At 49.6% G+C, this 18,268-nt stretch overlaps 1 protein-coding gene across 2 annotated transcripts in view; it reads left to right on the forward strand.

Moving 5' to 3' along the window:
- The first annotated feature begins 14,789 nt into the window (after positions 1 to 14,789).
- Positions 14,790 to 18,268, forward strand: part of LOC134908827 (zinc finger protein 239-like) — a 74,156-nt gene continuing 70,677 nt past the window's right edge. Inside the window, exon 1 of one of the 2 annotated variants that reach the window (XM_063914974.1) lies at positions 14,790 to 14,914. The gene's annotated coding sequence lies outside the window, so the exon portion shown is untranslated. Of the gene's footprint in view, positions 14,915 to 15,054; positions 15,094 to 18,268 lie in introns of those variants that run through there. The other variant, XM_063914975.1, reaches the window with a different exon arrangement.

Consider the following 18,268-nt stretch of genomic DNA (forward strand, 5'->3'; position numbering starts at 1 on the left):
TCATAAACTTAGTCATAGATTGTCTTAAGTATTGCGTCTGAGATAACTTAGTAGAGATTGTGGAAATCATTCCCCTAATGGAGTCCAGCCATGCTGGTTCTGCCCCGCTAGCTAGGGAAGGGTATCCGGACTCCAGGTCGACATCACTTAGGTCGACACCAATTGGTCGACACGCCTTAGGTCGACATAGACAAAGGTCGACATGAGTTTTTCACTTTTTTTTCATTTTTTTAACTTTTTCATACTTTATGATCCACGTGGACTACGCTTGGGAACGGTAATCTGTGCCAAGCGCAGCGGTAGCAGAGCGAGATACCTTGCCTGAAGCATGGCGAAGTGAGCCATGCGAGGGGACACAGTGCACTAATTGGGGTTCCTGGTCACATTATGGAGAAAACGACACCAAAAAACATAAAAAACTCATGTCAACCTTTTTCCATGTCGACCTTGTTCATGTCGACCTTTTGCCAATGTCGACCTAAGGTGTGTCGACCAATTGGTGTCGACCTGAGTGGTGTCGACCCTGAGTCCCAGACCCCATGGGAAGGGATACTACATTGAGTACACACTAGTGAACCCCCTGGAGAAGAGGAACACTGTGCCTTACATGAAACACACTCTTTGCCTGACATACTGTAACAGTGAAAGCACACACACACACGAAAAGGTTAAATGCACAACTAACCCACAAAGCCCTTCCAGGGAGACACAGAGAGAGTATGGAACCAGCACATGGCGCCCTAATCGCTAATGCTAAGCTTAGCCAGGTCGCAGACTAAGTACCAAGATTAGGTATCCCCTAGTACGTAAGAGAAAATAGGATTTTGATACCTAACGGTAATTCCATTTCTCCTAGTCCGTAGTGGATACGGGTGTGGTATTGAAAGTCGACAGTAACTAGGTCGACAATGTCTAGGTCGACCACTATTGGTCGACAGTAACTAGGTCGACAGGGTGTCTATGTCGACAGGGTCTTTAGATCGACATGTTCTAGGTCGACAGGTCAAAAGGTCGACATGAGATTTTCATGTTATTTTGGTGTCGTTTTCTTCGTAGAGTGACCGGAAACCCCAATTAGTGCACCGCTTCGCTCGCCATGCTACGGGCATGGTGCCTTCGCTCCGCTACCGCTTCGCTCGGCACAGATTACCGTTCCAATCGTAGTCCACGTGGATCGTTAAGTATGAAAAGGTTCAAAAAAAGAAAAAAATTGTGAAAAACTCATGTCGACCTTTTGACCTGTCGACCCAGAACATGTCGACCTAAAGACCCTGTCGACCTAGACACCCTGTCGACCTAGTTACTGTCGACCAATAGTGGTCGACCTAGACATTGTCGACCTAGTTACTGTCGACTTTCAGTCCGGATCCCAGTGGATACTGGGGTCTTGTACTTTAGTACCATGGGGTATAGATCGGGTACACTGAAGCCTGGCACTTTAAAAACCATTAGTGTGTGTATGTGTGTGCTGGCTCCTCCCCTCTATGCCCCTCCTACCAGACTCAGTGTAGGAAAACTGTGTCCGAGGAGACGGACATAATATGAGAGAAGAACAATATACCAACAATAAGCCAACACACAACCATAAACGAAAGGAGGGCGCTAACCAGAACAGAGGATAGCAACACCAACCTAACCCGGATAGCACAGCTATCCCAACAACATAATGAAACCGCAACGCTGGTCCAGACAAATACTTACAAAGGTAAGCAGGAACGAAGCACTGAGGCGGGCGCCCAGTATCCACTACGGACTAGGAGAAAAAGAATAACCGGTAGATATCAAATTCCTATTTTCTCTTACGTCCTAGTGAATACTGGGGTCCTGTACTTTAGTACCTCGGGGAAGTCCCAAAGCTCCCAAATGGGTGGGATAGTGCTGAGACCCCTGTAAAACCGCCTGACCAAACTGAAGGTCATCCTTGGCCAAGGTATCGAGCCTAAAGAATTTAACAAACGTGTTCGAACCACACCAAGTAGCAGCTCGAAACAACTGTAGGGCCGATACTCCCCAGGCAGCTGCCCCGGAAGATCCCACCGACCTCGTCGAGTGGGCCTGAATAGACATCGGCAAGGACAGAGCCGCCAAAGTATATGCCTGTTGAATGGTCAACCGGAGCCAGAGAGCAAGAAATTGCTTAGAAGCCGGCCGACCAACTTTGGATTCATCATAAAGGACAAACAGCGAGTCAGATTTCCGGTGACGGGCTGTACTTTTGACATAAATCTTCAAGGTCTTGACCACATCCAAGGACTCAGGACCAACGGAAGCGTCAGACAACACTGGAACCACAATAGGTTGATTCACATGAAAGGCTGACACCACTTTTGGTAAGAACTGAGGACGGGTGCTAAGTTCCACTCTGTCTTCATGAAATATCAAATAAGGGCTATTACAGGATAAGGCCCCCAATTCAGACACACGTCTGGCAGACGCAAATGCCAATCACATCACCGTCTTCCAGGTGAGAAATTTTAACTCCACCCTATGTAAGGGTTCAAACCAGTCCAATTGGAGAAAGGACAGAACCACATTGAGGTACCACGGAGCCGTGGGAGGTACAAAGGGCGGTTGCAAATGAAGAACTCCCCTCAGGAAAGTTTGTACTTCAGGCAACATGGCAAGTTGTTTCTGGCAGAAAATAGAGAGCGCAGAAATCTGAACTTTGAAGGAGCCTAACCGTAGGCCCATATCCACTCCCACTTACAGGAAAAGTAGAAAATCGCCAATTCTAAATTCAACGGGAGAAACCTTTCTACCCTCACACCAGGAAACATACATTTTCCAGATACGATGGTAATGTTTTGACATTGGCCTGGACCATGGTGGAAATGACCCAGGAGGGAAGACCTTTCCTAGCTAGAATTTCCCTCTCAAATTCCAAACCGTCAAACTTAGCCGCTGTAAGTCTGGATAGACAAACAAACCTTGTTGAAGAAGATCTTCTTGGAGTGGTAGAGGCCAGGGATTCTCAAGAGCCATGGTTAGGAGGTCTGAGTAACACGCCCGTCAAGGCCAATCCAGGGCAATTAGAATTGCCTGAACGCTTTCCCTTCATAGTCTTTTGAGAACCCTTGGGATTAGCGGTAGAGGAGGGAACAGGTATACAAACTGGTACATCCATGGCGTCGTCAGCGCATCCACTGAAACAGCCTTCGGTTCCCTCGTTCTAGAACAGTAACGGCATAGCTTCTTGTTGAGTCGAGAAGCCATCAGATCTATCTGCGGACAGACCCACCAGTGAATTAACTGTTGAAACACCTGGGGATGTAGGCCCCATTCCCCTGGATGGAGGTCGTGCCTGCGGAGGAAGTCTGCTTCCCAGTTGTCCACTATTGGAATGAATATGGCTGAGATGGCCCTTGCGTTGGCATCCACCCAGTGGAGGATTTTTGACACCTCTCGCCTCACCGCTCTGCTTCTTGTTCCCCTTTGTCGATTTATGTACGCCACCGCCGTGGCATTGTCCGACTGAACCTGGATCGCCTGATCCTGCGTCTCTCATCCACACTCATTACTCGCTCCCACTCACGATGGCAGGACTATCATCGGGCTGCACCCACTCTGTGAATTGCCCAACCACGTACAATAAGACTCTCCTCTAGTCTCCAAACCTTCAAGCATTCCCTGAAAACTCACCTCTTCAGGCAAGCGTATCAAATTCCAGCACCACCCACATAACTTTCATAAACCTTCCTATCAAATTGCATCCACTGTGCACAGTCCACACATATCCTAACATGTCTTCTCATCCTTCCTCTCGTCCCCGGTTCATTATTGCTGTATGACCATATCATACAGCCCACCAAGAACCTTTGCAATCTGGTGGACAACTATGCAATAGATAGCACCTAGCCTTGTGTATCCATGCCTATTTCCCTATAGATTGTAAGCTTGCGAGCAGGGCCTTCCTACCTCTATGACTGTTTGTTATTACCCAGTTTTGTTATATCATTGTTTTGTTATATCATTGACATTTCCAATTGTAAAGCGCAATGGAATTTGCTGCGCTATATAAGAAACTGTTAATAAATAAAATAATTAAATCCTTCAGGATATGAGAAGCCTGCAGAGGAGCATTGTAAATTGGCCTGAGTTACAGGATGTTTATCGGCAGAACAAATTCCTGTCTTGACCATATCCCCTGGAACTGGGCTCCTTGGGTCAAAGCCCCCCAACCCCGGAGGCTGGCATCCGTTGTCAGTAGAATCCACAAGCGGACATTGAAACTCCTGCCCTCTACCAGGTGAGGAACCTGTAGCCACCATAATAGAGAAATCCTGGCTTTCGGAGATAAGATCACTTCCTGATGCATGTGAAGGTGAGACCCCGACCATTTGTCCTGCAGATCCAGCTGAAATGGCCGGGCATGAAATCTGCCATATTGGATTGCCTCGTAAGCAGCCACCATCTTGCCTAGTAATCGGATGCAAAGATGTATGGATACCTTGCGAGGACTGAGCACCGAGCGAACCACAGCCTGGATAGTCAAGGCCTTGTCCATCGGGAGAAACACCCAATGAGACACTGTATACAGAATCAGTCCCAGAAACTGAAGATGTTGGGTTGGTTCCAGGTGAGATTTCTGAAAATGTAGGATCCACCCATGATCCGTAAATAGGCGAGCCACCAGATCGATGCTGCGCAGCAGACACTCCTTGAACACAGACTTGAGGAGATTGTCCAAGTAGGGGACTATGTTTACTCCCATCATGCACAGTTGCAGCATCATCTCTGCCATGACTTTGGTGAAGACCCTCGGAGCTGTGGATAATCCAAAGGGTAAGGCCTGAAACTGGAAATGGTCGTCCAATATGGTGAACCTGAGGTAAGCCTAATGAGGGGGCCACATGGGAATGTGTAGGTAAGCATCTTTGACATCCAGAGACACCAGGAATTCCCCCTCCTCCGTCTTGCATGCACAGTTCTGACCCGATCGCACCGCTGCTATAAACTGCAGCGTGTGATCGGGTCAGAATGACCCCCATAACCTTGTCAACAGACATCTTACACAATAGTAATATAGCGCAACTCTCTGACCAACACCTCCACACAGACCCTAGAGAGCCCTTGAAGTGACACTGAGGAGCGGACACCAGCACACAGAACACAGCAGCGCAGTGTGTAGAAATATGTGTATGACCCGATATTAGTGCAACGGCGCTACCGCCGTCGTGCTCCCCCGTCTATGACCCCCTGGTCACAGTGTTAGAATCTGTAGCAGCGTGGGTCCTGGAGAAGCAGCGTGCATGCAGCCTTGAAGAACCACAGCAGCAGGAAATGGTGCCTTTCCGCCGCTGGTCCAGTTCCAGGAAGCCCCGCCCCTTGTAATGGCGCGCAGTCCCTATCACAGTTTATACTGGCCACGTAGGAAACTATGCATTGTACAGTATACACAAAGCTTTGATACAGTGAGCACTGCGGGGCAACAGCCCTGAGCCAGTTTGTCCACGGCGGGCACCGCAGCTCCGGGCCCGTGACCGCCGCATGACTTGCCGACAAAACTGCACCGGGGACCCGCTAACCGGGACCCCGGTGGAACTCTCACCGCACCTTGTAACTTTGGCATCTGTTAGAGGGTGGCGGCTAGCTGCCAGCGTGGGCACACATACTAACGGTGTGTGATCAGCACATCAGGAGCTCAGTGTCCTGTCAGCTGGGATTATGAACTATTAACCCTCAGGAGGTTGGTTCGGTCCCCCCTCTAAGTCCCATGAGAGGCTGACCTATGGAACCATGAGGGTAATTCAGACCTGATCGCTCGCTAGCGTTTTTTGCACCGCTGCGATCAGGTTAGCACCGCATGCGTATGCACCGCAATGTGCAGGCGTGTTGCATGGGTACAAACTAGATTGTTGCTGTGCAATGGGTTTTACACAGAATCCATTCGCACAGCTGATCGCAAGGAGATTGACAGGAAGAGGGCTTTTGTGGGTGTCAACTGACCATTTTCTGGGAGTGGATGAAAAAACACAGGCATGTCTAAACGTTTGCAGGGCGGGTGTCTGACGTCAATTCCGGGCCCGGACATTCTGAAGTGATCGCAGCGGCTGAGTGAGTTCTGGGCGTCTCAGAAACTGCACAAAGTTTTCTGGTACCGCTCGGCTGCACATGCGATTGCACACTTGGACAGCTAAAATACACTCCCCGGTGGGTGGCGGCTATGCGAAAGCAGGACTACAAAAAACAGCTAGCGAGCAATCAGGTCTGAATGACCCCCGTACATTACGCAGTAAGCAGAGAGGACACTGCAGATCAGTAATGCAGTGATAACGGCATACATGCACCAGCTCTACGTAACAATGCATGCACCAGCTCCGACTGTGTAATATTGCATGCACCAGCTCTGTGTAATAATGCATGCACCAGCTCCGACTGTGTAATATTGCATGCACCAGCTGTGTAATAATGCAAGCACCAGCTCTATGTAATAATGCATGCACCAGCTCTATGTAATAATGCATGCACCAGCTCCGACTGTGTAATAATGCATGCACCAGCTCTATGTAATAATGCATGCACCAGCTCCGACTGTGTAATATTGCATGCACCAGCTGTGTAATAATGCAAGCACCAGCTCTATATAATAATGCATGCATCAGCTATATGTAATAATGCATGCACCAGCTCTGACTGTGTAATAATGTATGCACCAGCTCTATGTAATAATGCATGCACCAGCTATATGTAATAATGCATGCACCAGTTCTGACTGTGTAATAATGCATGCACCAGCTCTATGTAATAATGCATGCACCAGCTCTATGTAATAATGCATGCACCAGCTCCGACTGTGTAATAATGTATGCACCAGCTCTATGTAATAATGCATGCATCAGCTCTACGTAACAATGCATGCACCAGCTCCGACTGTGTAATAATGCATACACCATCATACCATATAAACTGGAATATACGCAACCAGTTAACAGTATGAACAAAAACAGTATCAGTCAAAGACTGATTCCAACTGTAACATAACCCTTATGTAAGCAACAACTATATACAAGTCTTCCAGATTTAGTCCGCACTGGGACGGGCGCCCAGCATCCTCTACGGACTAGGAGAAAAAGATTTACCAGTAGGTTTAAAATCTTATTTTCTCTTACGTCCTAGAGGATGCTGGGGACTCCGTAAGGACCACGGGGTTTATACCAAAGCTCCAAACCGGGCGGGAGAGTGCGGATGACTCTGCAGCACCGATTGAGCAAACGCGAGGTCCTCATCAGCCAGGGTATCGAACTTGTAGAAATTTGCAAAAGTGTTTGAACCCGACCAAGTAGCTGATCGGCAAAGCTGTAATGCCGAGACGCCTCGGGCAGCCGCCCAAGAAGAGCCCACCTTCCTCGTGGAATGGGCCTTTACTGAATTAGGTAACGGCAATCCTGCCATAGAATGAGCCAGCTGAATCGTGTTACAGATCCAGCGAGCAATAGTCTGCTTAGAAGGAGGAGCGCCAACCTGCATACAGGACAAACAGAGCCTCTGTTTTCCTAACCCTAGCCGTCCTGGCTACATAAATCTTTAAAGCCCTGACCACATCAAGGGACTTGGAATCCTCCAAGTCTCCCATAGCCACAGGCACCACAATAGGTTGGTTCATATGAAACGATGACACCACCTTAGGCAAAAATTGAGGACGAGTCCTCAACTCTGCTCTATCCTCATGGAAAATGAGATAGGGGCTCTTATGAGATAAGGCCGCCAGTCCCCCGTAGCCACAGGCACCACAATAAGTTGGTTCATATAAAATGAAGAAACCACCTTAGGTAAAAATTGAGGACGAGTCCTCAACTCAGCTCTATCCACATGGAAAATCAAATAGGGGCTTTTGTGGGACAAGACCGCCAATTCGGACACCCGCCTTGCCGATGCCAAGGCCAATAACATGACCACCTTCCACGTGAGAAATTTGAATTCAACCGTTTGAAGAGGCTCAAATCAGTCAGATTTCAGGAAACTTAACGTTAAGGTCCCACGGTGCCACTGGGGGCACAAAGGGGGGCTGGATGTGCAGCACTCCCTTCACAAAAGTCTGGACTTCTGGGAGAGAAGCCAATTCCCTCTGAAAGAATATAGATAGGGCCGAAATCTGTACCTAAATGGAGCCTAACTTCAGGCCCATATCCACTCCTGTCTGTAGAAAGTGAAGAAACCGGCCCAGATGGAAATCTTCCGTAGGAGCATTCTTGGCTTCACACCAAGATACATACTTCCTCCAGATACGGTGATAATGTTTCGCTGTCACCTCCTTTCTAGCCTTTATCAGAGTAGGGATCACTTCGTCCGGAATACTCTTCCCAGCTATGATTCGGTGTTCAACCGCCATGCCGTCAAAAGTAACCGCGGTAAGTCTTGGAACACGCAGGGCCCCTGCTGCAACAGGTCCTCTCTGAGAGGAAGAGGCCACGGATCTTCTGTGAGCATTTCCTGAAGATCTGAGTACCAGGCCCTTCGAGGCCAATCTGGAACAATGAGTATTGTCTGTACTCTTTTACTCTTTTTCGTCTTATGATCCTCAAAATTTTTGTGATGAGAGGAAACACATAGACCGACTGAAACACCCATGGTGTCACCAAGGCGTCCACTGCTACTGCCTGAGGGTCCCGGGACCTGGCACAATACCTCCGAAGCTTCTTGTTGAGGCGTGACGCCATCATGTCTATTTGAGGAATTCCCCAGAGACTTGTTATCTCTGCAAAAACTTCTTGATGAAGTCCCCACTCTCCTGGATGGAGATCGTGTCTGCTGAGGAAGTCTGCTTCCCAGTTGTCCACTCCCGGAATGAAGACTGCTGACAGAGCGCTTACATGATTTTCCGCCCAGCGAAGAATCCTGGTGGCTTCCGCCATCGCGACTCTGCTCCTTGTCCCGCCTTGGCGGTTTACATGAGCCACGGCTGTGACGTTGTCTGATTGGATCAGAACCGGTAGGTCGCAAAGAAGATTCTCCGCTTGTCGTAGGCCGTTGTATATGGCCCTCAATTCCAGTATGTTGATGTGTCGACAAGCCTCCTGGCTTGACCATAGTCCCTGAAAATTTCTTCCTTGTGTGACTGCTCCCCATCCTCGGAGGCTCGCATCCGTGGTCACCAGAACCCAGTCCTGAATGCCGAACCTGCGACCCTCTAGAAGGTGAGCACTCTGTAGCCACCATAGGAGAGACACCCTGGCCCTGGGGGACAGCTTTATTTTCTGATGTATTTGTAGATGGGATCCGGACCACTTGTCCAGAAGGTCCCACTGAAAAGTCCTTGCATGAAACCTGCCGAAGGGGATGGCCTCGTAGGCTGCCACCATTCTTCCCAGAACTCGAGTGCATTGATGAACTGACACTCTTTTTTGTTTTAGCAGGTCTCTGACCATGTTCTGGAGGTCCTGGGCTTTTTCCGATGGGAGAAAAATCTTCTTTTGTTCAGTGTCCAGAATCATGCCTAGGAATGATATTCGTGTCGTTGGAACCAATTGTGACTTTGGCAGATTGAGAATCCAACCGTGCTGTTGGAGCACCCTCAGGGAGAGCGACACGCTCTTCCGCAATTGATCTCTCGATCTCGCTTTTATCAGGAGATCGTCTAAGTATGGGATAATTGTGACTCCTTGTTTGCGCAGGAGCACCATCATTTCCGCCATCACCTTGGTGAAAATCCTCGGGGCCTTGGAAAGCCCAAATGGCAACGTCTGAAACTGGTAATGACAGTCCTGTACAGCGAATCTCAGGTACTCCTGATGAGAGGGATATATGGGGACATGAAGGTAAGCATCCTTTATGTCTAGTGACACCATAAAATCCCCCCCTTCCAGGCTGGATATTACAGCTCGGAGCGATTCCATCTTGAATTTGAACTTTTTCAAGAACAGGTTTAAGGATTTTAGATTTAAAATGGGTCTGACCGAGCCATCCGGCTTCGGGACCACAAACAGGGTTGAATAATACCCTTTTCCCTGTTGGACCATGGAAACCTTGACAATCACTTGCTGTTGACACAGCTTTTGAATTGCAGCTAACACTACTTCCCTCTCTGGGGGTGAAGCTGGTAAGGCCGACTTGAAAAATCGGCGAGGGGGCACGTCTTCCAATTCCAGCTTGTAGCCTTGGGAAACAATTTCCATCGCCCAAGGAGCCTTAGGGGAGCCCCAGCGTCATGCGGTGGATTTTGTAGAAGCCGGGGAGGACTTCTGCTCCTGGGAACTAGCCGAAGCTGGCGTTCTTTTCCCTCTACCCTTACCTCTGGCAAGGAAGGAGGAACCCCGACCTCTTCTGGACTTATGCGACCGAAAGGACTGCATCTGATACTGTGGAGTTTTCTTTTGCTGTGGGGGAACAAAAGGTAAAAAGGTAGATTTACCCGCGGTAGCTGTTGAAACCAGGTCCGCGAGCCCCTCCCCAAACAAGACTTCACCCTTGTAAGGTAAAACCTCCATATGCTTCTTCGAGTCTGCATCACCCGTCCATTGGCGGGTCCATAGAGCTCGTCTCGCAGAAATAGCCATGGCATTGGCTCTGGAACCCAGCAGCCCAACGTCCCTTTGTGCGTCTCTCATATATAAGACTGCGTCTTTAATGTGGGCTAAGGTTAATAAAATGGTATCCCTGTCTAGGGTATCAAGGTCAGTTGACAAGGGATCTGTCCATGCTGCAACTGCGCTACATACCCATGCCGATGCTATTGTCGGTCTGAGCAAAGCACCTGTATGCGCATAAATAGACTTTAAAGTAGTCTGCTGTCTGCGATCAGCAGGATCCTTGAGGGCTGCCGTGTCCGGAGATGGCAGTGCCACCTTCTTGGACAGGCGCGTTAAAGCCTTGTCCACCCTGGGAGAGGATTCCCAACGTACCCTGTCCTGTGCAGGGAAAGGATACACCATAAGAATCCTTTTGGGAATCTGCAGTTTTATATCTGGAGTTTCCCAAGCTTTTTCAAACAACTCGTTCAGCTCATGAGATGGGGGAAAGGTTACCTCAGGTTTCTTTTCCTTAAACATGCGCACCCTCGTGTCAGGGACAGTTATATGCAAAACATCTTTTATTGCAATAATCATACAGTGAATACTTTTTGACACCTTTGGGTGTAATTTTACATCATCGTAGTCGACACTGGAGTCAGAATCCGTGTTGGTACCAGTGTCCACTAATTGGGATAGGGGACGTTTTTGAGACCCAGAAGGGCCCTGTGACCCAGTCCAATCCGTGGATTGACTCTCTGTGTTCTCCCTGGACTCTGCTTTGTCCAGTCTTTTATGTAATGAGACCACACTCGCATTTAACATATGCCACATGTCCATCCAATCCTGAGTCGGCATTGCCGACGGTCACACATCACACATCTGCTCCACCTCCTCCTTAGACAAGCCTTCCGCTTCAGACATGTCGACACGCACCTACCGACACCCCCACACACACAGGGATATATCTACAAGGGGATAATTCCCCACCAAGATCCTTTGGGGAGACAGAGAGAGAGTATGCCAGCACACACCCAGCGCCAAACTTACACTGGAACAACCCAGATGTCGCTATATATATATATATATATATATATATATATACTCAATGTTATATACTCACTGCGCTTTAAACATGCCCCCCCCCCCCTCTTTTCAGCCCTCTGTCACCGAGTTTAGCAGGGGAGAGTCCGGGGAGCCAGCCTCTCTGCAGCGTTCTGTGGAGAAAATGGCGCTGGTTAGTGCTGAGGGATCAAGCTCTGCCCCCTCGAGCGGCGGGCTTCGGTCCCGCTTCAATATACAAAAATGGCGGGGGAACTATTAATTTACTGCCTCCGCAGCCTAATGTACCCTTTTTATTGCCAGACAGAGGTTTATTGCTGCCCAGGGTGCCTCCCCCCCTGCGCCCTGCACCCATCAGTGCCCGTTCTGTGTGTGTAGTGTGTGGGAGCAATGGCGCGCAGCGTTACCGCTGCGCGCTTACCTCAGTGAAGATCTGAAGTTTTCTGCCGCCCTGAAGTCTTCTTTTCTTCTTATACTCACCCGGCTTCTATCTTCCGGCTCTGCGAGGAGGACGGTGGCGCGGCTCCGGGACGAACGGCAGGGTGAGACCTGCGTTCCGACTCCCTCTGGAGCTAATGGTGTCCAGTAGCCTAAGAAGCAGAGCCTATCAGTTAAGTAGGGCTGCTTCTCTCTCCTCAGTCCCACGATGCAGGGAGCCTGTTGCCAGCAGAGCTCCCTGAAAATAAAAAACCTAACAAAATTATTTTTTCAGAGAAACTCTGGAGAGCTCCCCTGTAATGCATCCAGTCTCCTCTGGGCACAAGATCTAACTGAGGTCTGGAGGAGGGGCATAGAGGGAGGAGCCAGTGCACACCCATACTAAAAGTTCTTTATAGTGCCCATGTCTCCTGCGGAGCCCGTCTATACCCCATGGTCCTTACGGAGTCCCCAGCATCCTCTAGGACGTAAGAGAAAATGCATGCACCAGCTATATGTAAAAATGCATGCACCAGCTCTGACTGTGTAATAATGCATGTACCAGCTCTATGTAATAATGCATGCACCAGCTGACTGTGTAATAATGCATGCACCAGCTCTGACTGTGTAATAATGCATGCACCAGCTCTGACTGTTTAATAATACATGCACCAGCTCCGACTGTGTAATAATACATGCACCAGCTCCGACTGTGTAATAATACATGCACCAGCTCCGACTGTGTAATAATACATACACCAGCTCCGACTGTGTAATAATGCATGCACCAGTTCTGACTGTGTAATAATGCATGCACCAGCTCTGTGTAATAATGCATGCACCAGCTCTGACTGTGTAATAATGCATGCACCAACTCTGACTGTGTAATAATGCATGCACCAACTTTGACTGTGTAATAATGCATGCACCAACTTTGACTGTGTAATAATGCATGCACCAACTCTGACTGTGTAATAATGCATGCACCAACTCTGACTGTGTAATAATGCATGCACCAGCTCTGACTGTGTAATAATGCATGTACCAGCTCTATGTAATAATGCATGCACCAGCTGACTGTGTAATAATGCATGCACCAGCTCTGACTGTGTAATAATGCATGCACCAGCTCTGACTGTTTAATAATACATGCACCAGCTCCGACTGTGTAATAATACATGCACCAGCTCCGACTGTGTAATAATACATGCACCAGCTCCGACTGTGTAATAATACATACACCAGCTCCGACTGTGTAATAATGCATGCACCAGTTCTGACTGTGTAATAATGCATGCACCAGCTCTGTGTAATAATGCATGCACCAGCTCTGACTGTGTAATAATGCATGCACCAACTCTGACTGTGTAATAATGCATGCACCAACTTTGACTGTGTAATAATGCATGCACCAACTTTGACTGTGTAATAATGCATGCACCAACTCTGACTGTGTAATAATGCATGCACCAACTCTGACTGTGTAATAATGCATGCACCAGCTCTGACTGTGTAATAATGCATTCGCCAGCTCTGTATAATAATGAATGCACTAGCTCTGACTGTGTAATAATACATGCACCAGCTCTGTGTAATAATGCATGGACCAGCTATGACTGTGTGATAATGCATGCACCAGCTCTATGTGATAATGCATTCACCAGCTCTATGTAATAATGCATGCACTAGCTCTGTGTAATAATGCATGCAGCAGCTCTATGTAATAATGCATGCACCAGCTCTGTGTGATAATGCATGGACCAGCTATGACTGTGTAATTTATGCATGCACCAGCTCTGACTGTGCAATAATGCATGCACCAGCTCTATGTAGTAATGCACGCACTAGCTCTGACTGTGTAATAATGCATGCACCAGCTCTATGTAATAATGCATGCACCAGCTCTGACTGTGTAATAATGCATGCACCAGCTCTATGTAATAATGCATGCACCAGCTCTGTGTAATAATGCATGCACCAGCTCTGACTGTGTAATAATACATGCACCAGCTCTGTGTAATAATGCATGCACCAGCTCTGACTGTGTAATAATGCATGCACCAGCTCTATGTAATAATGCATGCACCAGCTCTGTGTAATAATGCATGCACTAGCTCTGTGTAATAATACATGCACCAGCTCTGACTGTGTAATAATGCATGCACCAGCTCTGTGTAATAATGCATGCACCAGCTCTGTGTAATAATGCATGCACCAGCTCTGTGTAATAATGCATGCACCAGCTCTGTGTAATAATGCATGCACCAGCTGTGTAATAATGCATGCACTAGCTCTGTGTAATAATGCATGCACCAGCTCTGTGTAATAATGCATGCACCAGCTGTGTGTAATAATGCATGCACCAGCTCTATGTAATAAAGCATGCACCAGCTCTGTGTAATAATGCATGCACCAGCTGTGTAATAATGCATGCACCAGCTCTGTGTAATAATGCATGCACCAGCACTGTGTAATAATGCATGCACCAGCTCTGTGTAATAATGCATGCACCAGCACTGTGTAATAATGCATGCACCAGCTCTGTGTAATAATGCATGCACCAGCTCTATGTAATAATGCATGCACCAGCTCTGTGTAATAATGCATGCACCAGCTCTGTGTAATAATGCATGCACCAGCTCTATGTAATAATGCATGCACCTCCTCTGACTGTGTAATAATGTAACAGTGCCAGTTATTCATCTGCATGGCTCATGTTGTGCCCCATTCCCCATACACCCAGGGCCAGCAGTGACATGTGCCCCTTACTCCCCAGGGCTGCTGGCAGACATACACACAGTGATAATAACAGAGAACTACATTTCCCAGAGTGCTGCAGCCAGGGCATTGTGTGCAGGAACTGGTTCCTGGGTTGGCTGGAATTTCCTTCCCTGGCACATGCACCAGTCACTGCCTGTCTGCTGCCCCGGGAGACCCCATGCCCAGGAGCTCACCCCCCCGTGGTCACCTGAGGGGTCTGACTCTGCAGTGTAAGTGAGGCGGGGGCTGTGCACAGTGCGGGAGGGGGGAGGCAGGACATTAACCAGTGCAGCACCAGAGGGGAGCAAGGTGCACCATATACGCTGCATACACAATAGTATATATATAGGGATGTTTGCACAAACAATGATAATCAGGGAGACATGAGTTGGGGTGAGCCGGGAGACAGGTGTGTGTGGCCTGTGTGCAGCATCCTGTATAACACATATTTCCTGTATCAGCCAGTGCAGTGTTATTCCCCTTATCCTACACACCTCACCCTGCTCACCTTACCCTGCACACTGCTCACCTCACCCTGCACAGCAGTGCACACTGCTCACCTTACCCTGCACACCTCATCCTGCACACTGCTCACCTTACCCTGCACACCTCATCCTGCTCACCTTACCCTGCACACCTCTCACCTTACCCTGCACACTGCTCACCTTACACTGCACACCTCACCCTGCTCACCTCACCCTGTACACTGCACACCTCACCGTGCACACTGCACACCTCACCCTACACACTGCTCACCTCACCCTGCACACTGCTCACCTCACCCTGCACACTGCTCACCTCACCCTGCACACTGCTCACCTTACACTGCACACCTCACCCTGCTCACCTTACCCTGCACACTGCTCACCTCACCCTGCACACCTTACCCTGCACACTGTTCACCTCACCCTGCACACTGCTCACCGCTCACATTACCCTGCACACTGCTCACCTCACCCTGCACACCTTACCGTGCACACTGCACACCTCACCCTACACTGCACACCTTACCCTACACACTGCACACCTTACCCTACACACTGCTCACCTCACCCTGCTCACCTCACCCTGCTCACCTCATCCTGCACACTGCTCACCTCACACTGCACACCTCACCCTGCACACTGCTCACCTCACACTGCACACCTCACACTGCTCACCTTACCCTGCACACCTCATCCTACACACTGCTCACCTCACCCTGCACACTGCACACCTCACCCTACACACTGCTCACCTTACCCTGCACACTGTACACCTCACACTGCTCACATTACCCTGCACACCTTACCCTGCACATTGCACACCTCACCGTGCATACTGCACACCTCAACCTACACACTGCTCACCTTACCCTGCACACTGCTCACCTCACACTGCACACCTCACCGCGCACACTGCTCACCTTACCCTGCACACTGCACACCTCACCCCGCACACTGCTCACCTTACCCTGCACACTGCTCACCTCACACTGCACACCTCACCCTGCACCCTGCTCACCTTACCCTGCACACCTCACCCTGCACACCTCACCCTACACACTGCACACCTTATCCTGCACACTGCTCACCTCACCCTACACACTGCTCACCTTACCCTGCACACCTCACCCTACACACTGCTCACCTTACCCTGCACACCTCACCCTACACACTGCTCACCTTACCCTGCACACTGCTCACCTCACCCTGCATACTGCTCACCTCACCCTGCACACCTCACCCTGCACTCTGCTCACATTACCCTGCACACCTCACCGTGCACACTGCTCACCTCACACTGCACACTGTACACCTCACCCTGCACACCTCACCCTACCCTACACACTGCTCACCTTACACTGCACACCTCACCCTGCTCACATTACCCTGCACACCTCACCCTGCTCACCTTACCATGCACACTGCACACCTCACCCTGCTCACTTTACCCTGCACACCTCACCCTACACACTGCTCACCTTACCCTGCACACCTTATACTGCTCACTGCACACATTACCCAGCACACTGCACACCTCATCCAGCACACTGCTACCTTACCCTGCACACCTCACCCTACACACTGCTCACCTTACCCTGCGCACCTCACACTACACACCTTACCCTGCGCACCTCACACTACACACCTTACCCTGCACACCTCACACTGCACACCATACCCTGCACACCTCACCGTGCACACTGCACACCTTACCCTGAACACTGCACACCTTACCCTGCACACCTCACCCTGCACACTGCTCGCCTTACCCTGCACACCTTATACTGCTCACCACACACCTTACACTGCACACCTTGGCCCTCATTCCGAGTTGTTCGCTCGGTAAATTTCATCGCATCGCAGCGATTTTCCGCTTAGTGCGCATGCGCAATGTCCGCACTGCGACTGCGCCAAGTAAATTTGCTATGAAGTTAGGATTTTTACTCACGGCTTTTTCTTCGCTCAGGCGATCGTAGTGTGATTGACAGGAAATGGGTGTTTCTGGGCGGAAACAGGCCGTTTTATGGGCGTGTGGGAAAAAACGCTACCGTTTCCGGAAAAAACGCAGGAGTGGCCGGAGAAACGGAGGAGTGTCTGGGCGAACGCTGGGAGTGTTTGTGACGTCAAACCAGGAACGACAAGCACTGAACTGATCGCAGATGCCGAGTAAGCCTGAAGCTACTCAGAAACTGCTACGAGGTGTGTAATCGCAATATTGCGAATACATCGTTCGCAATTTTAAGATGCTAAGATTCACTCCCAGTAGGCGGCGGCTTAGCGTGAGCAACTCTGCTAAAATCGCCTTGCGAGCGAACAACTCGGAATGACCTCCCTTATCCTGCACACTGCTCACCTTAACCTGCACACTGCTCACCTTACCCTGCACACTGCTCACCTCACCGTGCACATTGCACACCTTACCCTGCACACTGCACACCTTATCCTGCTCACCGCACACCTTTATCCTGCACACTGCACACCTTTATACTGCACACCTTTATCCTGCACACTGCACACCTTTATCCTGCACACTGCACACCTTATCCTGCACACTGCACACCTTATCCTGCACACTGCACACCTTATCCTGCACACTGCTCACCTTATCCTGCACACTGCTCACCTTAACCTGCACACTGCTCACCTTAACCTGCACACTGCACACCTTACCCTGCACACTGCTTACCTCACCGTGCACATTGCACACCTTACCCTGCACACCTTATACTGCTCACCGCACACCTTACACTACACATCTTATCCTGCACACTGCTCACCTTACACTGCACACCTTACCCTGCACACTGCTCTCCTCACCGTGCACACCTCACCCTGAACACCTTATACTGCTCACCGCACACCTTACCCTGCACACTGCACACCTTACCCTGCACACTGCACACCTTACCCTGCACACTGCACACCTTACCCTGCACATTGCTCACCTTACCCTGCACACTGCACACCTTACACTGCTCACCGCACACCTTACCCTGCACACCTCACCGTGCACAAAGCACACCTTACCCAGCACACTTCACGCCTCACCGTGGGGGTAATTCTAAGTTGATCGCAGCAGGAATTTTGTTAGCAGTTGGG

The sequence above is a fragment of the Pseudophryne corroboree genome, chromosome 4 (genome assembly GCF_028390025.1).
Source record: "Pseudophryne corroboree isolate aPseCor3 chromosome 4, aPseCor3.hap2, whole genome shotgun sequence".
NCBI classification, from domain to species: Eukaryota; Metazoa; Chordata; class Amphibia; order Anura; family Myobatrachidae; genus Pseudophryne; species Pseudophryne corroboree.